Source organism: Rhinatrema bivittatum, chromosome 14, assembly GCF_901001135.1.
Source record: "Rhinatrema bivittatum chromosome 14, aRhiBiv1.1, whole genome shotgun sequence".
NCBI classification, from domain to species: Eukaryota; Metazoa; Chordata; class Amphibia; order Gymnophiona; family Rhinatrematidae; genus Rhinatrema; species Rhinatrema bivittatum.
In genome coordinates, this window is record NC_042628.1 from 61,299,427 (window position 1) to 61,317,201 (window position 17,775).

General features: G+C 43.0%; 1 long non-coding RNA gene across 1 annotated transcript in view; it reads right to left on the minus strand.

Annotated features, from left to right (window-relative positions):
* The window catches only part of LOC115076014, a 327,067-nt gene that overhangs the window by 187,844 nt on the left and 121,448 nt on the right, over positions 1–17,775 (minus strand). The window contains exon 2 of the long non-coding RNA XR_003852673.1: positions 9,229–9,449. This is a non-coding gene — a long non-coding RNA (uncharacterized LOC115076014). The remainder of the gene's footprint in view (positions 1–9,228; positions 9,450–17,775) is intronic.

The window sequence follows — 17,775 nt, forward strand, 5'->3', positions numbered from 1 at the left end:
ACCTCCCCCCCGCCTACTGCCTACCCTTCAGATCAGAAAACTTTTGTCTTTCTATTTCTGTGGGAACCCCCCACCCCAAAAACAAAAACCCAATCCCAACCCTTTAAATCAAATAATAACCCCCCACCCTCCTGCCCCCCCCCCCCAAGATCTGGGAAATTAAAATTGTTGGGGCTACGTGTGTCCTGTCCCTGGGCGTCTGTGCGCGTTATGTAGCCAAATAGGGGAGTGCCTAACCAAATTTGCACTCCCAAATTTGTTTTGTAGTCTGGGGAGGGCTATTTTGGTGTGTTCCCGAGATCGTGCAAGTTTTGTGTATGTATTTGTGTGTGAACCTCCCCCTTCCCCCAAAAAACAACCCTATGAGAAACGTTCTCTTAAACTAACCACCACGTTCTCTTAAACTAACCACCCCACACTCTCCTGCCCCCCCCTCCCCCAGCCCTGTGAAAAACAGTACCCCCCCCCTGCCCCCCCCCCAGAGTTGCCAAATGAATAAGAACATAAGAAAATGCCATACTGGGTCAGACCAAGGGTCCATCAAGTCCAGCATCCTGTTTCCAAAAGTGGCCAATCCAGGCCATAAGAACCTGGCAAGTACCCAGGCCAATCCAGGCCATAAGAACCTGCCCCCCCCCTCGTGACCCCTCCCCAAGATGTTCACAATAAATTCATTACCACCCCCCACCCTCCAGACCCCCCGAGACCTGATAAAAATGTCAGTTGGTGGAGCAGGCGTTCAGGAGCGGTCCGGGAGCGATGTATTGGCGATGGTCCGTCGGCTGCGAGCACTGAAACGGGTTCCGACGGCCCTTTGCCCTTACTATGTCAGTGGGGTGGAGCAATGGCAGCGGTAGGTCCTCTGACATAGTAAGGGCAAATGGCCGCCGGCTGCCAGTCCATTTTCAGGACTCGCAGCCGCCGGCCCTCGCCCTTACTATGTCACATGGGCTACTGCCGCCATTGGTGTCCCCGAGTGGCATAGTAAGGGAAAGGGCCGTCGGCGCCATGTTGATTGCTGGCAGCCGACGGCCGTAGTGCAGGAGATGTGTCCCGGACCGGTCCTGGCCCCCCGCTGGAGCCTCCCGGACTTCTGTCAGGTTTTGTGTGTGTTGTGAGGGCCTGGGAAGTAAATAAATTTGGCATGTGTGTGGGGGGTGTGAGGAGGGTGGTTTTGTGTGTGTTGGGAGGCTGTAGGAAGTAAATACATTTGGCATGTGTGTGGGGGGTGTGAGGAGGGTGGTTTTGTGTGTGTTGGGAGGCTGTGGGAAGTAAATCAATTTGGCATGTGTGTGGGGGGTGTGAGGAGGGTGGTGGGTGTATTTTATCTGTAAAGGAAATGGTTATTTTCCGGCGAAAAAAGTGCGCGAATGTGTTAAAAATGGAAGTGAAACGTGGACCTGGACTGGCGAAATGATTAGTGTAGCGTGTGTTAGTGTACGTCCAGCAGATGTCGCTGTTTTCTGGGAAAAATCTTTAAACCTATTTTACCTGTCACAGGTGTGACATATCTGTAATGTAAGTAGAGAAGAACCTTCCTGTATGCGAAATGAAGGTTGTGTCTAAATTTGAAAGCAATCAGTTCAGTGGTTTCTGAGATTAGCGATTTTGTCCAAACTATTTAACATTTTTATTTATATAGATGTGTGTTTAACGCAATTTAGTAAAGGGGCCTCCTAATGTCTTAATACTTCAGCTAAAGATTCTGGAACATGTGTGGTGGAAATGCATGTGTGTGTGTGTGTGTGTTGTTAAGACATCACCAATTAGAATTTTAGATGTTAAGAACCTCTTACCCCGCTGTGACGGTAATTTGTCGTCATCTTTCTCAGGAGCTTCTCTGTTAAAGCTGCGCCATGCTATGCCTTGTAGTGGTAAATAAGACAACTTTTTACCCTACCCCTACGTTTCCAATGCTACTTTGCCCTAGTTTAAATGTGTCTGAGTTGTCAGGCTGCACTACCATTGAAAGAGGGAAGGTGTGCATTCTTGAATTCAAAGAAAGATACATTAAACCATCCAGATATGACATGCTACCCTTTTACAACCAAGGCAGCTCTTAGTCCAATACAGTGATGGGGTTTGCATACATGTTTACTTGTAGACACTTTCAATAGCAATGGTTTTCCTCTAATCAGCATATCTTTCCATGTGTGCAAGTGCTGTAGTTTTCCCCACTGATTCATGTGGAGCTGGGGAGAATATGTTTTTCAGAAAGTATTCCCATAAGATAGTGGAGGCAGGCCATTTTTTCTTCTTACTTTTAGTTCACGCTGATATCACAGCCTGAGCAAGCTCTTTGTGGTTTCCTTGTCTTTTCATATAGGAGGACTGACATCACCCAAAGGGATAATGAGGCTCATACATAGGGAAATGAAGCTTCTAATGCATCCTACAGTTCAGAATAGGGCAAAGCCAAAATGCCTCATTATATGCCTATTAACACTGAATTTGTCTTTGTTTGGCCTCCAGCACAGTCTTCCCAAATAACTGTTTGCCACAGCTTCCTTTCCAGCACCAACTTGGGGGAACCCCTCTAACTTTACATCTTTACAGCTTAATAATTGGGGTAAAATACCTGTTCTACTTTCTATGCACAAGTCACAAGTTACACAGCATATATTAAAGATTAAGTTTTTGTCTTTTAAACACACTGTAAAATACAGGATTTAGTTTGATTATACCACAAAGGCATCTGTAATTCTGGTTTTTTAATCCTCTGGGTTCATTTCATTTAATAAAGTGGCTTTTTTTTTTTTTTTTTGCTTAAGGTTTCATTGTTTCTAGGATTTTTTCTCCTTCCCTCTCTGGCATTTCATATGACCTCTGCAGGTCAAGTTCTTGAAGCTGCTTCTGCCTATGACTCCAAGGGAGGCTAATGTATAAAGGAACAGGTCTGAGAGAGCCTTCACAGCCACATCTGCAGGCAAAACACCCACTGAGACAAAAATACGAAAGCCGGTGGGCACCCTCCCTCATCCCTCCCCAGCACCGGGCTGGTAACCATGGCAACCCACACTACAGGCAAGGACTGCAGACCAAAACTCCCTTCAAACTCATCCCTAGATCTTTGCTCTCTCGTCTGGAAGAAGTGGCATGCACATATCTATGAGATAGGAACTTCTTTTCATTTTCTTATTTTGTCCCTTTTTAGCTTGGATTTGTAAAAGGAACTGGGGTGACTGTTATTTATAATAATTACCTTTACGTAGAATTATGGAAGATAGATGGCGAGGAATAAAAACCAAAAGGCTCAGCTGTAGAAATACCAGATGTCCCCCGATTGCGAGCCCATGATCCCAACTGCCTCTTGTTCCCAGTTGCTCAGCAGCAGCAGCTACAGTAGGCACTGGGAAATCCTATGCTCCTCCTCTCTCCAACCTTGGAAGGACTGTGGCCAATCAATGCCCAAAGAGGTGGGGCTCTGTTCCTTTCCCCACCCCTCACAAAGAATTTGGCCAATCAGTACTACAGGGGTGGGGGCAATCTGCACCACTTCCCGCCTTCTGAAGGAATATGACCAATTTCCTTTGGTTGGTACTGACCCTGTAACTCTTTCCTCTCCAGTTCTGGCCTCCCTGCATGAAAAAAGATCATGGTACGGGCCAGTCATTGGAGGCAGAGAGGATTCTCCAGGAGTCTGTGGCCTCAGGAAGGGAGAGTGAATGTGTCCAGCTAGAAGAGAAGTATGGGGGAAAGAGAGAGAGCACAGGAGGAGGTGGTGAGGAACAGAGAGAGAGCAGGAAGTGCAGGTGAGAGACAGAGTGGGTGTAGGTTAAGAAGTGAGGGGTAGAGAGAAAGCCCAGGACTGAAGATGAGGAATGAGATATAAAATGCAGGCAGTGATAAAAAGGAATGCAAAATACATAGTTAAAGGAAGACAAAGAAGGAAGAGAGCTGAAATAGAAAGAAAAGGAAGATTTATACATAGAATAATGATGCCAGATACATTGAGGTGGCCGAAAATCCACTTAGCCACATGTGATTGACTTAGACAAATTGTTTTTCATTGCCTCTTTCTACCCATTTTGGGTGTTGAAAGTTAGGTGATCATTAGGATGTTTTTTCTTTGGAAACAAAACATGAAATTTCAACAAACAAAATAAAAAAACATTAACAAAATTGTGTTGGGAAAAAAAAAAAACACTGCCCCGAAAAAAACCCTGCCTCTACTCAGCTCCATCTCTCACAGCCCTCAGGCCCCACCCCACACTACCTCTTACTCCACCCATGGGTCCTCACTGGGCAGGAGTGATCTACACTCGCTCCTGCCTCACTGCTGCTGTTTTTCAAAATGGCACCGCCGTACTAATGTTCAGGACCATTTTGGAGTGTACTGCAAGATGGTACTGGCCTGGGTTGGCTGTGCCATTTTGAAAAACAGAAGTGGTGGGACAGGCGTGGCTCCTGCCCAGTGAAGACCTACAGATGGGTTAAGAGGTAGGGTGGGGGGTACTGGTGGATGCCACAGAAGGGGTGCCTTTTTATACATCTTGGTGGTGAAGGAGGGAGGGGGTGGGCCCCAGTTCCAATCTTTTGGCTTTTGGCATTTTTTGTATGTTTCTTTTGTTAGTGCATGTCCCTAATAATCATGGCCTTATCACAGGGCCTGTGACCTTTCCCTTGGCAGAATATGGCAGAGGTTTGCCATTGCCTTGTGCAACCCATGGCACCTTATCTTCCAGGTACTAACCAGGCCTACCCTCTGCTTAATTCTAATAAGGTTCAGCCTCTCCCAGGCCTTTTTGCTGAGGCTTAAGAGGGTTAATCTGTTAATAATACGTAAGACAAAAACTCTTTCAGTGGAAAGGATGTTTTAGAACAAAGGGATATGATAGGCTCTAAGGGGGTGGAGACTCAAGCAACATCAGGAAATATATTTTCATAGAAAGGATGCTGGGTGCATGGAATGCTTGCTCAAAGTAGGTGTTGGAGGCCAAAACAGTAACAGACTTCAAGAAGGCCTGGAACAAGCATGGGGAACCTTAGTTGTAAAAACGTCAGCAGATTACAATTTAGCAGCATGTGTTTCAGTGTTCAAGCTTTGAAGTGCTGTACTTAATACAACAATGAGTTTAGAGCTGCCAGCATGAGAAAGTGGGTAAAAAAACGTTAGAAACGCAGGGCAGCCACAAAGCTGGATCTGTCTGGCAGGCTGCAAATGAAGTCATGCACAGACGTCCTAGTGAAAACGCAGACATTCGTGTAGCCAGATATCTGGCAATCTGTCTGCTTCTCTTTACAGAAGGCTGGTATGCTAAACATTCGGAAAGGCCATAGGGTCCTAGGAGGCCAGATCTTCAGGCAGCAGTGGCTGTTTGGATTATTGTGGGTCCCTGTGAAAGTCCCCAGGAAAGCCCCGGGACTTACGCACGCTGCTGAGCCTATGCAAAATAGGTTCGGCGCGCGCAGGGGGTGGAAGGGGCAGCTTTTCGGGGGTTACGCGCGTAACCCTTTGAAACCTGCCTCTAAGCTTTTTTCCTGATAAACAAAGGTACATTTTCACAGGCTTAGTTGGCTCATATATACGGGAAACATTACATAGTGCATAAGAACATAAGAAATTGCCATGCTGGGTCAGACCAAGGGTCCATCAAGCCCAGCATCCTGTTTCCAACAGAGGCCAAACCAGGCCACAAGAACCTAGCAATTATCCAAACACTAAAAAGATCCCATGCTACTGATGCAATTGATAGCAGTGGCTATTCCCTAAGTAAACTTGATTAATAGCCGTTAATGGACTTCTCCTCCAAGAACTTATCCAAACCTTTTTTGAACCCAGCTACACTAACTGCACAACCCACATCCTCTGGCAACAAATTCCAGAGTTTTATTGTGCGTTGAGTGAAAAAGAATTTTCTCCGATTAGTCTTAAATGTGCTACTTGCTAACTTCATGGAATGCCCCCTAGTCCTTCTATTATTCAAAAGTGTAAATAACCGATTCACATCTACCCGTTCAAGACCTCTCATGATCTTAAAGACCTCTATCATATCCCCCCTCAGCCATCTCTTCTCCAAGCTGAGTTCTGAATTTTCTGGTGTTGAAGAACATTTCCCCTTTAGATTTGTTTAAATTATATACATCGCAGATTTTGAAGATACCAGAGGAGATAAAACCAGTAGTGACCAAAGCTTACTATCTTCCCCATGCTGACTCTAATCGAGGAAATGTCCAGGAACAAGTATTGCCTGAATTGACTACACTATTGGAGTCCTCTCAGGAGATGATTGTGGAGCAAAGGAGACATTGCTTGTGACTTTCGCATTTCTTATGGATAAGAATAACATGTTTAAACATTACTTTAAAAATAATCAAGCAATTTTTTTGGACACAAAATATGGTATTACCCGGATTTAGTAAAATCCACTAAAATAAGGAGGAAATTTCTCAATATGAGAGCAGAGGCATTGCAAAAGGGAGCCCGGTTTAAACTGTGTTTCCCTTGTAAATGTAATATTTTGTATCAGGATCAAAGTTATGTGTTTTTCGAACCACCGCAGCTTAGGGTCTTTCTAGACTCTTGCTCCTAGAAAATCTTACTGTAGGATTTGGTAATAATAGGAAGTAAGGTGTTGAACCTCCTCATGCTACCAAATATATTAATGTTAGCTTTATTACCTATTGAAGATACTGATGCTCTCTTTCATAGGGCTCTCCCTTATTTATTTCATTTAAGTACAGTATGATGATTACAAGTGTTTATTTTTCAAATTGGAATTGTATAAAATTTCTCTGTACTTTCAATTACAGTGTTACTTGTGTAATTAATAATGTGCTAAATAAAAAATTTGAAAAAATAAAAATACATAAATAAATAAAAAATAAAATCCCAAAAAGTGTTGGCATTCCTTGAGACCCAAAAGTATTGGCTACCTTATCCAGGTCCTTCTCAAACCCTTGAGCTGAGATTACGTAACCCAAAAAAGGACTGAGCAAACCTACATTTCTTAAATTTGGCATAAAGCCTATGATGGTGAAGACAACAAAGGATCTCCGCACAGCAAAAAAAAGCCAACCAAGTAGCTACTAGGCTCCTTAAAACCTGTTGTACATTTTGATTCATGTCGCTCCCAGTGCAACCAATTCAAACACAGTCTGTGTCCGGGTCCTCTAGCAGTTCTCACTGTGATTTATGAAAGCCTTGTTTGGATCTTGGAGATTCAATAAATGTTATTTTTCGATTTGTGGACAAGATCAAGTTTATTCCACACTTTTTTCTTTGTCCATCAAAATAGAGTACTACATACTGAGAGAGTAGGTCTTGAAAAATATCATTGACAAAGGCTTGAAGAATAGCAGGGGCATTACAAAGTCCAAAAAGCATGACTATATATTTGTAGTGTCCATCCCTGGTATTGAAGAAAGTTTTCCACTCACCATCCTGTTGGATCAGAATGAGATTGTAGGCCCTGCCTCTCGCAGGTCCAGTTTGGCAAAAACCTGAGCACCCTGGAGTCTATCAAAGAGTTTAGAAATTAGCGGTAGAGGATAACTATCCTTAACTGTAATTTGATTGAGGCCTTGATAATCAATACAGAGCCTGAATGAGCCATCCTTTCTTTGAACAAAAAAGAATCCGGCATTGGCAGGAGACTGACGGTTGAATGAAGCCTCGAGCCAGATTTTCTTGAATATATTCAGACAGAACTTTAGTTTTTGGGCTTTACAATGGGTAGGTCTGGCCTCATTGAGGCATGGTTCCAAGAAGCAGTTCAATGGCATAAATGTGCTCCCAAAGACTCAGGAGCATCTCAGCTTGCTTTTTGCTAAAAAATATCTGCAAAAGCATGGCACTGCATTGGAAGGCCTGGGGGTATTTCTACTACAGATGCCATGAGAGTGGAAGTTGTAGATCTCTGGTCTTGTGAACACAAGAGGAGAAGAAAGGAGACCAAGATACAATCTGTCCTGAATTTCAGTCAATGAGTGGGTTATATAACTAAAGCCATGGTAACCCCAGAAGAACTGTACATGATTACGATTCAAGAACCCAGAATGAAATGGTTTCAGAGTGCTATGTAACTACTAGAAGATTCAGGTCCACTGTGACTTTTCGCTCCTCCTTGGTTCAGGGGCAGACTATCAATGGCAACAATGGAGACTGGTGCAGGAATGGGTTGGATAGGAATTCCTTGCTAGCGGACAAAATCTCGACTAATAAAATTGCCCACTATCCTGGTATCAAAAAAGGCAAGAGTTCCTAATGATCCCGATGGCAAGTGCAAATATACTGAGACTGAGAAATGCTCAGCCACATGACTGAGGGCACTTCAACAAGGTATCTCATTGACCTAGCCGTGAGATTGGGATGTTGCTTCAATTCCAGCTATGTGACTAACTGTGCCTTCTTTTCTGCCAACTTGGACTCTGAGGAAAGGCCTTCTTATATACAGAGAATATTCTAATTCCAAACATTACTTTCATAGAAAGACACTGAGACAGTGCAAAGATGCTTTTGTAACAAATACAACACAGTGGCTGGTAGCACCTTATAGATTAACAGGTTTATTGAGACATAAGCTTTTGAGGACAAGTGTCCACTGTCCTTGAAATCTTATGCCTCGATAAATGTGTTAGTAATTTATAGACTACCAGTTTTTGTGTCATACTTCCTACTTCAGACTCATACAGTTCCCCTCTGGAAATATTATAAAAAATAAGCATATTTTATATATATACACACATATACATATACACATACATACACATACATATACACAGACACACACACACACACACACATATAGCCTAGCTCACTATTTTGTGTATAAGCGGTATATAAAAACTTTTAAACAAAATAAATAAAAATACATTTTTTAAATATATAAATAACAGCTGGATATAGATAGATAGATAGATGAATAAAGATAGATATAAATAAATAGATATACATCTATGTCTGAGACCTAGATGTGGCATATATAACCTGTCCATACTGTATGTCCATGCATATTTATATATAACTCAATACAAAGGTGAGCAGATGGGACAGCCTAAACCAATCCTGTTTTTACCCCCAGTGCATCTATGGACTTTGTAGATCTTAAGTTTACTTTATTTCTTGATTAAATGCAAAACCATTCAATTAAAGCATAAAATAATAGATTCACCAATAAAAACTCATAATATAAATTCAATATAACATAGTAAATTGGCAGTATAAAACAAGAAAAACACACACACACACATGACTTCACTCTATGAAAATATAATTACAAAGAATACCTGTAATCCATTATCCAGACACTCCATTTTCCAGAACATTTTGTAGTCCCAGCCCTGATCCATTATCTGGAAAACCTTCTGTTATCTGCATAGACATCATAACTCAGTGCCTCAGCCTCATCTTGCCTTGCTATCAAGTCATTTGTGTACACACACTCAGGCAGATCAGCAATAGCACCTCTCCTATTCCCTGAGTTTCTGGCAATGGTGGTATGGTGAGTCTGGCAGATAAAAAAAGAGATAAAAAAGAAATTTAAGCACCATATTTGGAAAATCAAAGTTCAAAAGTGGGTTGAGCAAGTTCACAATGAGAGAACCAACTTTCTCCAGAGAAAAGTCCAGTAATGAAAATGAAGAGATGTGCACTATCCATTCAGCAGAGCTGTAATGCTCATCCAGCTGCCATTTTGCCACCTTCTTTCCACCCAATTATACCTCCCTTTTTAAGCCAGTGGATCAAGGTGTCAAGGAAATTGTCACAACTCTGTGAAGAACGCATGGCACAATCTTTGGTCTACTATCATGTTCATAGTAGAAGTTTCTAGCACCTTTATGTCATCTTGCCTTGTCTCCAAGTCTCCTGCTGAGAGCTTTGTGGTTGAATTCTATAAGTCCTTCACTCTCACCAAGCAACCACCTCACTCACTGTCTAGACATGCTGTTACACGGTTCGCATGACTGGAAGACAACACAAGAAGATGGTTGTGGTAGCTGCAGCAACTGCTGCTTTTGAAGTGATAATCCTGGAAAGTCTCCAGTAACCAAAAGCATAGGACTTCCCTACTATATGTGTGTGTGAGGAGCAGAGTACTGGAGAGTTAGAATGTATGGCATTGAATGAAGATGCAGACCTAACAGGCATCTCAGAGACCTGGTGGAAGGATGATAATTAATGGGACACTGTGGTAACAGAGTACAAATTATATTGAAATGATAGGCTGGATCAAATTGGTGGAGAATGGCTCAGAGTCAAACAGGATAAAAATTCCATAGGTGATAGGGAAACGTGTAGCTGTGGGGATATAATATTGTCTGCCTAGTTAGGATGAAGAGACAGACAGTGAAATGCTAACAACAATTAGGAAGGCTAACAACTTAGTCAACACCTTAATAATGGGAGATTTCAATTACCCTAACAATGATTGAGTTAATATCTTGTTTGGACATGCTAGGGACAACGTTTCTAGATGCTATAAATAACTGCTTCATGGAGCAAGTAGTCCTGGAACTGATGAGAGGGGAGAATACTCTAAACCTAATCCTCTCTATGATGCAAGATCTGGTGGAAGAGGTAATGGTGATGGGGCTGCTTGCTGATAGTGATCATAACCTAATCAAATTTAACATAATCACTGAAGGAAAACTGTGGTAGCATTTAACTTTAGACAAAGAAACTAGGAGAAAACAAGGACATTAGTTATAAAAACAATTAAAGAGGTGGCTACAAAGATTAAAAGTTTGTATGAAGCATGGATACTGTTTAAAAACTCTCTCTTGGAAGCCCATACAAGTTGTATTCCGTGCATTAGAAATGGTAGGAAGAAGTCCAAACAAGTGCCAGCATGTTTTAATGGTGAAGTGAAAAAAGCTACTCAAGCCAAAAGGGCATCTTTCAAAAACTGGAAGGTGGATCCAAATGAAGAAAATAGGAAAGAGCATCAGCACTGGCAAGTTAGATGTAAAGCATTAATAAGGCAGGCCAAAAGGGAATTTGAAAAGAAGATTGCCAGAGAGGCAAAAACCCCAAATAAAAACTTTTTCAAATATTTTCAGAGCTAGCAACCGGTCAGGGAGTCAGTTGGATCACTAGATCAGTGGTTTTCAACCTTATTCCCATCGTGACACACCTGACAGACCATGCTCACATGTGTGACACACTGCTCACTACAATTCACGGCGTAAATAAAAAATAAAAGGTCCAGTATTAGTTTTATTGTTAAGAATGACACAAGGGAAAGTCAAGTACTCTGTCTGAACAGAAACTGCATAAATAGTAATGGGTCAGATCAAGGCTCCATCAAGCCCAGCAATTTCCAATTTCCAGCACTCAAACAGGAACCACCTTGAAAAGGCAACACTGAAAATATTACACCAGGCCTTAAGACACCAATACACCTCCTATTAGGAAAAAGTACTGCTACAGAGCAATACACACACGCCAGCAGAATACCTCACCTCAGTCACAGGTGCAGACCCTCACCTAAGAATAAAGAGACCAAAACTCATAACTAGAAGCATGCAGACAAAAACTGAACTGGAAACAAGAAGCCAGAGAGACTGTATGCAGTGTAACAAATGGAAAAGAGAAACATCACCAGTCCTCATAAAACACATCAAGAAATATAAAAGCAATAACAGTAAAACCATACTAACAAAAAGATCAGATTTCAAAATAGCTGGTGTTTGGGTAATTGCCAGGTTCTTGTGGTCTGGTTTGGCCTCTGTTGGAAACAGGATGCTGGGCTTGATGGACCCTTGGTCTGACCTAGCATGGCAATTTCTTATGTTCTTATGATGAATGGAATATCCAATAATTAAAAACTCATATCAAAATTTCTAGATACCAATAAAATATTTCAAAATAGCAGACACAGACTCAATAATGAAAAATAAGGATAAAAAAATGCTTTGCTCTGCATACCTGGGAACATTTGATATCCAGGTGCCCTGAGATTGTTTAGAATTTGCAAGAGGGATGGTTTGCTTGTAACTTTCTCCTCTCTGTCACTCACAAGCTCTCTCTCTCTCTCACAGACACTGGCTGACAATCACACACACATATACACAAGCTCTCTCTCTCCCACTTAACATAAGCTCCCAATCACACACACATACACATGCTTTTTCTCTCTCACTTACATAGGCTCTTAATTACACATTTACACACATGCTGTCTTTTCACACTTACACACAGGCATTCAATCACACACTTACATACATGCTGTCTCTCTCAATCACATACTCACATGCTCTGTAACCTATACCGGCTCTCAATCACACACAGACACATGCTCTCTCTCTTCCTTATGCACACAGGCTCTTAATCATACATACACATACAGGTTCTCAATCATACACTTATATTCATGCTCTCTCTCTCTCTCACTCAAAGATCTCAATCACACACAGGCTCTCTAAAATCACACACACATACTCTCTTTCACACAAACAGGTTTTCAATCATACACTTACACATACAGGCTCTCAATCACTCACTTGCATACATGCTGTCACGCACACACAGAATCTTAAACACATATGTTTGCTCACTCACTCACTCACTCTCTCTCTCCTTCTACCGAACAAGAGGCGGCGGCAGCCTCCTCCACATCCAGCCCTCACGGCCTCAAGAAAGGATTCCTATCTGCCGCGGGGACGGACGTTGCTCTTTTGCTTTGTGCCGTTCTGCTCTTCTTCAGGCCGATGATGCATGCATCAGAATGATCTCTTCTTCCTGCACGCGGCTGCTGTATACTTCCTCATCCGGGCCACGGGGGGGCAGGAAGAAGAGACCATGCTGGTGCCGCTGATTCCAGCTCTCCTGCCGCGTTCCACCTGGGCTATCAGCATTTTAAGCCCAGGCAGAGGAGGACTTCCTATTTTGCTGGGGCAGGGGGAGCAGCTGGATCAGTGGGGAACAGGGAAGTGTAGTGACACACCTGTGTGTGCTTGGAGACGCACTGGTGTGTCGTGACATGCCGGTTGAGAACCGCTACACTAGATGACCAAGGGATAAAAGGCAAGGCCAAAACAGAAAAACTAAATAAATGCTTTTCTTTAGTCTTTACTGAGGAGGATTTGGGGGAGATACCATCTCTGGACACATTCTTTGAGGGTGATGATTCAGAGGGACTGAAGCAAATCATGGTGAACCATGAAAATGTAATACAGCAAACTGACAAACTAGAGTGTAACAAATTACAGGGTCCAGCTTTCTGAAGGAATTAAAAAATGTAATTGCAGACTTATTACTAGCAATCTCTAATTTCTCATTCAAATCAGCTCTGGTACTTGAGCACTGGAGGGTGGTTAACAAAATGCCCATTTTCAAAAAATGTTTCAGGGGTGATCTGGGAAGCTACAAACCAGTGAGCTTAACAAAATTACTGACCATTTGGATAGACAAATTAATGGGGCAGACCATCATGGATTTAGCAAAGGCAAGTCTTGCTTTACAAATCTGTTGGATTTTTTGAAGGGATGAAGGGATTAATAAACATGTGGACAAGAGTGAATTAGTTTATATAGTGTATTTGGATTTTCAAAAGGCATTTGACAAAGTCCCTCATGAGAGGCATATCAGGAAATGAGAGTCTTAGGATAGGAAGCAATGTCCTATTGTGGAATGATAACGGATTAAAAGATAGGAAATAGAGAATAGGACTGAATAGTCATTTCTCTCAATGCAGAAAGTTTAAAAAGAGGAATGCCCCAGGGACCAGTGTTTTTTTTTTAACATATTTATAAATGATCTCGAAAAGAGTGAGGTTATGAAATTTTAGATGACTCAAAATTGTTCAAAGTAGTTAAATCACAAGTTGATTCTGAGGCATTGCAAGGCTGTGGGATTGAGTGTCTAAATGGCAGATGAAATTTAATGTGGACAAGTGCTGAATATAAGGAAGAATAATCCAAACTATAATACAGGTTGCTGGATTCCATATTAGGCATCACCACCCAGGGAAAGGGTCTGGGAATCACAGCAGACAATGCCTTGAAACTCTCAACTCAGTGTGAAGTGGTGGTCAAAAAAGCAAATAGAATGTTAGCTAATATGAGGAAAGAAATGAAAAATAAACAGAGGCTATCATAATGCCTCTGTATAGATTCATGGTGTGACCGCACCTTCAGTACTGTGTGAGTTCTAGTTGCCCCCATCTCATAAAAAAAGACAGCAGAACTAGAAAAGATACAGAGAAGGGTGACCAAAATAATAAGGGGATGGAAAAGCATCTCTATGAGCAGAGAATAAACAGGCTAGGGCTCTTTGGCCTAGAGAAGAGACAGCTGAGAGGAGATATGAGAGGTTTATAAAATCACGAGTTGGGTGGAATGGATGAACAGGGAACCATTACAGTATTTACCCATTAGTATTAGTACTAGGAGATACTCCATCAAATTAATGAGCAGCAGTTTTAAAAATCAGAGAAAGTATTTTTCCACTCAGCATCTAATTTAAGTGTGGAATTGGTTGCCAGAGGATGTGGTGGAGGCAGTTAGTGTAGTTGGGTAAGTTCCTGGAGGAAAAATCCATAAATCATTATTAGCCATGTAGACTTGGGGAAGCCTCTGCTTACACCGGTTCTAAGCAAGAAGGACTGGATTTTATTGTTTAGGATCCTGCCTGGTGCTTATGACCTGGATCAGCCACTGTTGGAGACAGGATGCTGGGCTTGGTCTAACCCAGTATGACATTTCTCATGTGCCATGTTGACACTCGGGCTACCAGTTCCAGAAATTGAAGTTATGTAATCCACTTGCTCTAACCAAATGCCAGACAACTTGATGACCTCACACACCCACACACACACTAGTCCTTCGTTTCAAACAAGCAAAAACATTTAAGCACGCCACATGTTCAATGTTACACCGTTTTTTATTATTTTACTATTTAGTACTCAGTTTTTGTTTGAGCAGCCATTGTTTCTTTTTCATTAAATACGATGAAGGTCTGAGAGATGGGGACCTCCCATTATCTGTAAGAATCTATCATCTGAAATGGCCTTGCTCCCAACTATTCTAGATAAAAGGTGCTGTACTGTAGATGCTTTTCTGTCATTTATTTCTTGGCTTGCAAACATTAAGTGCACTCTAGGGCACAGAAGCTGAAGCCACGCTCTCTGACTTCTTGCAATACTGGCTGAAAGAGAGGAGGGAGGGGAGAAGGAACCTAGGCAGACCCAAGATTAATGGGCAACAGTGGCAGAAGTCAAGCCTCGACCTCCCGCCTGACCCTTGACCCTGTCTGGCGTGTCAGACAGCCTGCAGCTGGGATTCTTTCACCCTTGACCTCTTAATGCCATACCTCTCACCTCCCCCTCTCCAACATGCACACCCTGAGCCAAATTATTCCTCTTCCTGCACAGACATTAACGCTGTGTGTGCCAACAGACTGCAACTCAAAATGTGAAAAATGTAATACAAACCATTCTGAGGGAAAATACAAAATATCAGAAATATTTAGGTTAGTTCTGAATGTTTACCAAACTAATATGGACCTTGCAAACAATTATTAAACTGTGCAAAGGGGGAAAAAACAAACTTTTTTTCATGGTTTACTTTATGGTAATGGAGCCCTAGGTTAATCTGCAACCCCAACTGACTGCATCAGGCATCCCAAAAATAACTGGGGCAATCTGCATGGAGTGCTAATTATAATTACAAACAATAGTGATACAAAAACAGCATCAGGCTTCCAAAAAAGCTAGAATGACCTGCATGGAAAGACCATGGTTAAAACCCAAACTTGAACATTCATAGGGAGGGTGAATCTTTGGGGGGTTTTTTTGCCACAGAATCACTAAATTTGGTGGCTGTGGGGATTCTTACAAAACTTAGTAATGAGAAGGGAAGGGGGCAAGGGATATTGGTTTTGTTGGAAGCAAAGCTGAAGATGGCAGGGCCTGAAATAGCTTACTAGCAGAGAAGGTGGAGGCTACCATTCTGGCAGATTTTGGGAATGCTTGAGAAAGATGTGGAGAACAGTGTTGGGAAAAAGATTAAGAAGATAGGTTATAAAAAAAAAAAGACTTGGAGGTGGGGGAGGCTGGTATTGGGTTGCACAAAATATTCTGTGTGTGTATCTACCTAAACTGAATGAATTTCTACTGGGCACACTGAATGAAGCATTGTGGTCTTTATCTGCCATATGTTAATATCCTCTGACTTCACAGATCATAAGGGAGTCTCGCTTACTTCTCCCATCTCTAACCTCACACACAGGGATGAAGTCTCTCTCATTCCGCTCATCACTGACTTTGCGCACTGTGGAGTCGCACTCCTTCCTCCCACTCCTTATAGTAGATGATGGCAGAAAGGACCATATAGCCCAACACTGCATTCCAACACCTATCCACCGTGCCATGTCTAAACACCAGTGTGACTGTTGCCTTCTAGAGCAACACTGCCTAGCTGGACTATACCTAGCCACCTGCCAGCACGGACTAAACTGGTTTCTGGGGGGTTGAAGCCTGCTGGTATCAGGCAGCCTACTCCATGGCCAATAGTGCTGCTAGGTTGTGCTTCCTTTATCCACCCTTTAACCTCTTTATCACCCTTCCCCACAGAGGGAGCAAAGCATGGGCTGTTTACAATATTGCAGACTCTCCATCCTGTTTACCACTGTTCCCTGTACCTGTGCCAAACAGACCTGAGTTCTCTCATCCTATTTTCTACCACCTCTATTGATATCTACTAGGGTAGCCAGCTAGCTCATATTGAACCGGCCTGGCCGGTTTTCATCAAGTGAGGCTGCAGCCGGCAACACTTTAAACCTGCAATATTACTGCTGGCGTTCTGCCAAATGCCGGCCTCCACACCAGCAAAGCTTCCTTCCCGCTCTCTCCTCTCAGCCTCCCTCATTCATTATCGAGAAAAGGCCATTCTAAGGCCCGACGGTGGCCATGGCCACAACCATAAGGGTGTGTGGGCCTGGGAACCGAGCCTGAGCATGCCGTGCATCCAGAGCACACGCCTCCCATACGGAAGCCAGGAGGGTCAGGGCCAGGGAGCACAACATGATGCCCTCATGGTTTGTAGCTGCCTCTGTCAGGTGTAAGAGCAGCCTCTCCTTCATAATAAAGGAAGGAGGTTGCAGAGGAGGAGGGGGAGAGATGGGGAGGAGGGGAGGCCATTATATTTATTTTTAAAAGTTAGCTACCCTAGAATCTACCACCCTCTCACTAAAAAAATATTTTCTCACAGCTTTCTCCCTTCAGCTTCATACCGTGGCCTCTTGTCCTTGAAATTCCTTTTCTATGGAAAATTCCCCCTTCTTGTGATTCCAGTTTGTTTTTTCTTTCTATGCACCACTGTTTTAATGTAAACCAGCATGTTGTGATTTTATCATGAATGCCAGTATATAAAAACCTTAAAAATGGAGATCACGTGAGCTAGCGAGGAGAGCGGATGTGTGCGCCTTAGCTCCGGGCCCCGATCCCTGATCTACCACCATCCCCTAGCTCTAATTCATGAGACACCATCTTTTATTTTTTCCAACGGTCTCGACTAAGTGCTGAGTCTGATCTTAACTGTGGAATGGCGACTCGGACGATCCGAAAGGACAAGGAACGGGAGAAGCCTCGGGGGCCTGAGCCGCCATCTTCGCCGGATCGCCCGCCGCAGGGCCTGCAGGGCTCAGGAGTTGATATTGAGCACCTTAAGACGGCAATGTCGGCTGTGCTGGGCCCAGAACTTAAAACAATCGCAGAGCAGCTGGCTGACCTGAAGCAGGCGATAAATGGCTACGAACCGCGGCTGGTGGAGTTGGAGTCGCGGGTCTCGGAGGCCCAGGATGATCTGGTGACGGCGAAACGTGACATTGCGGCG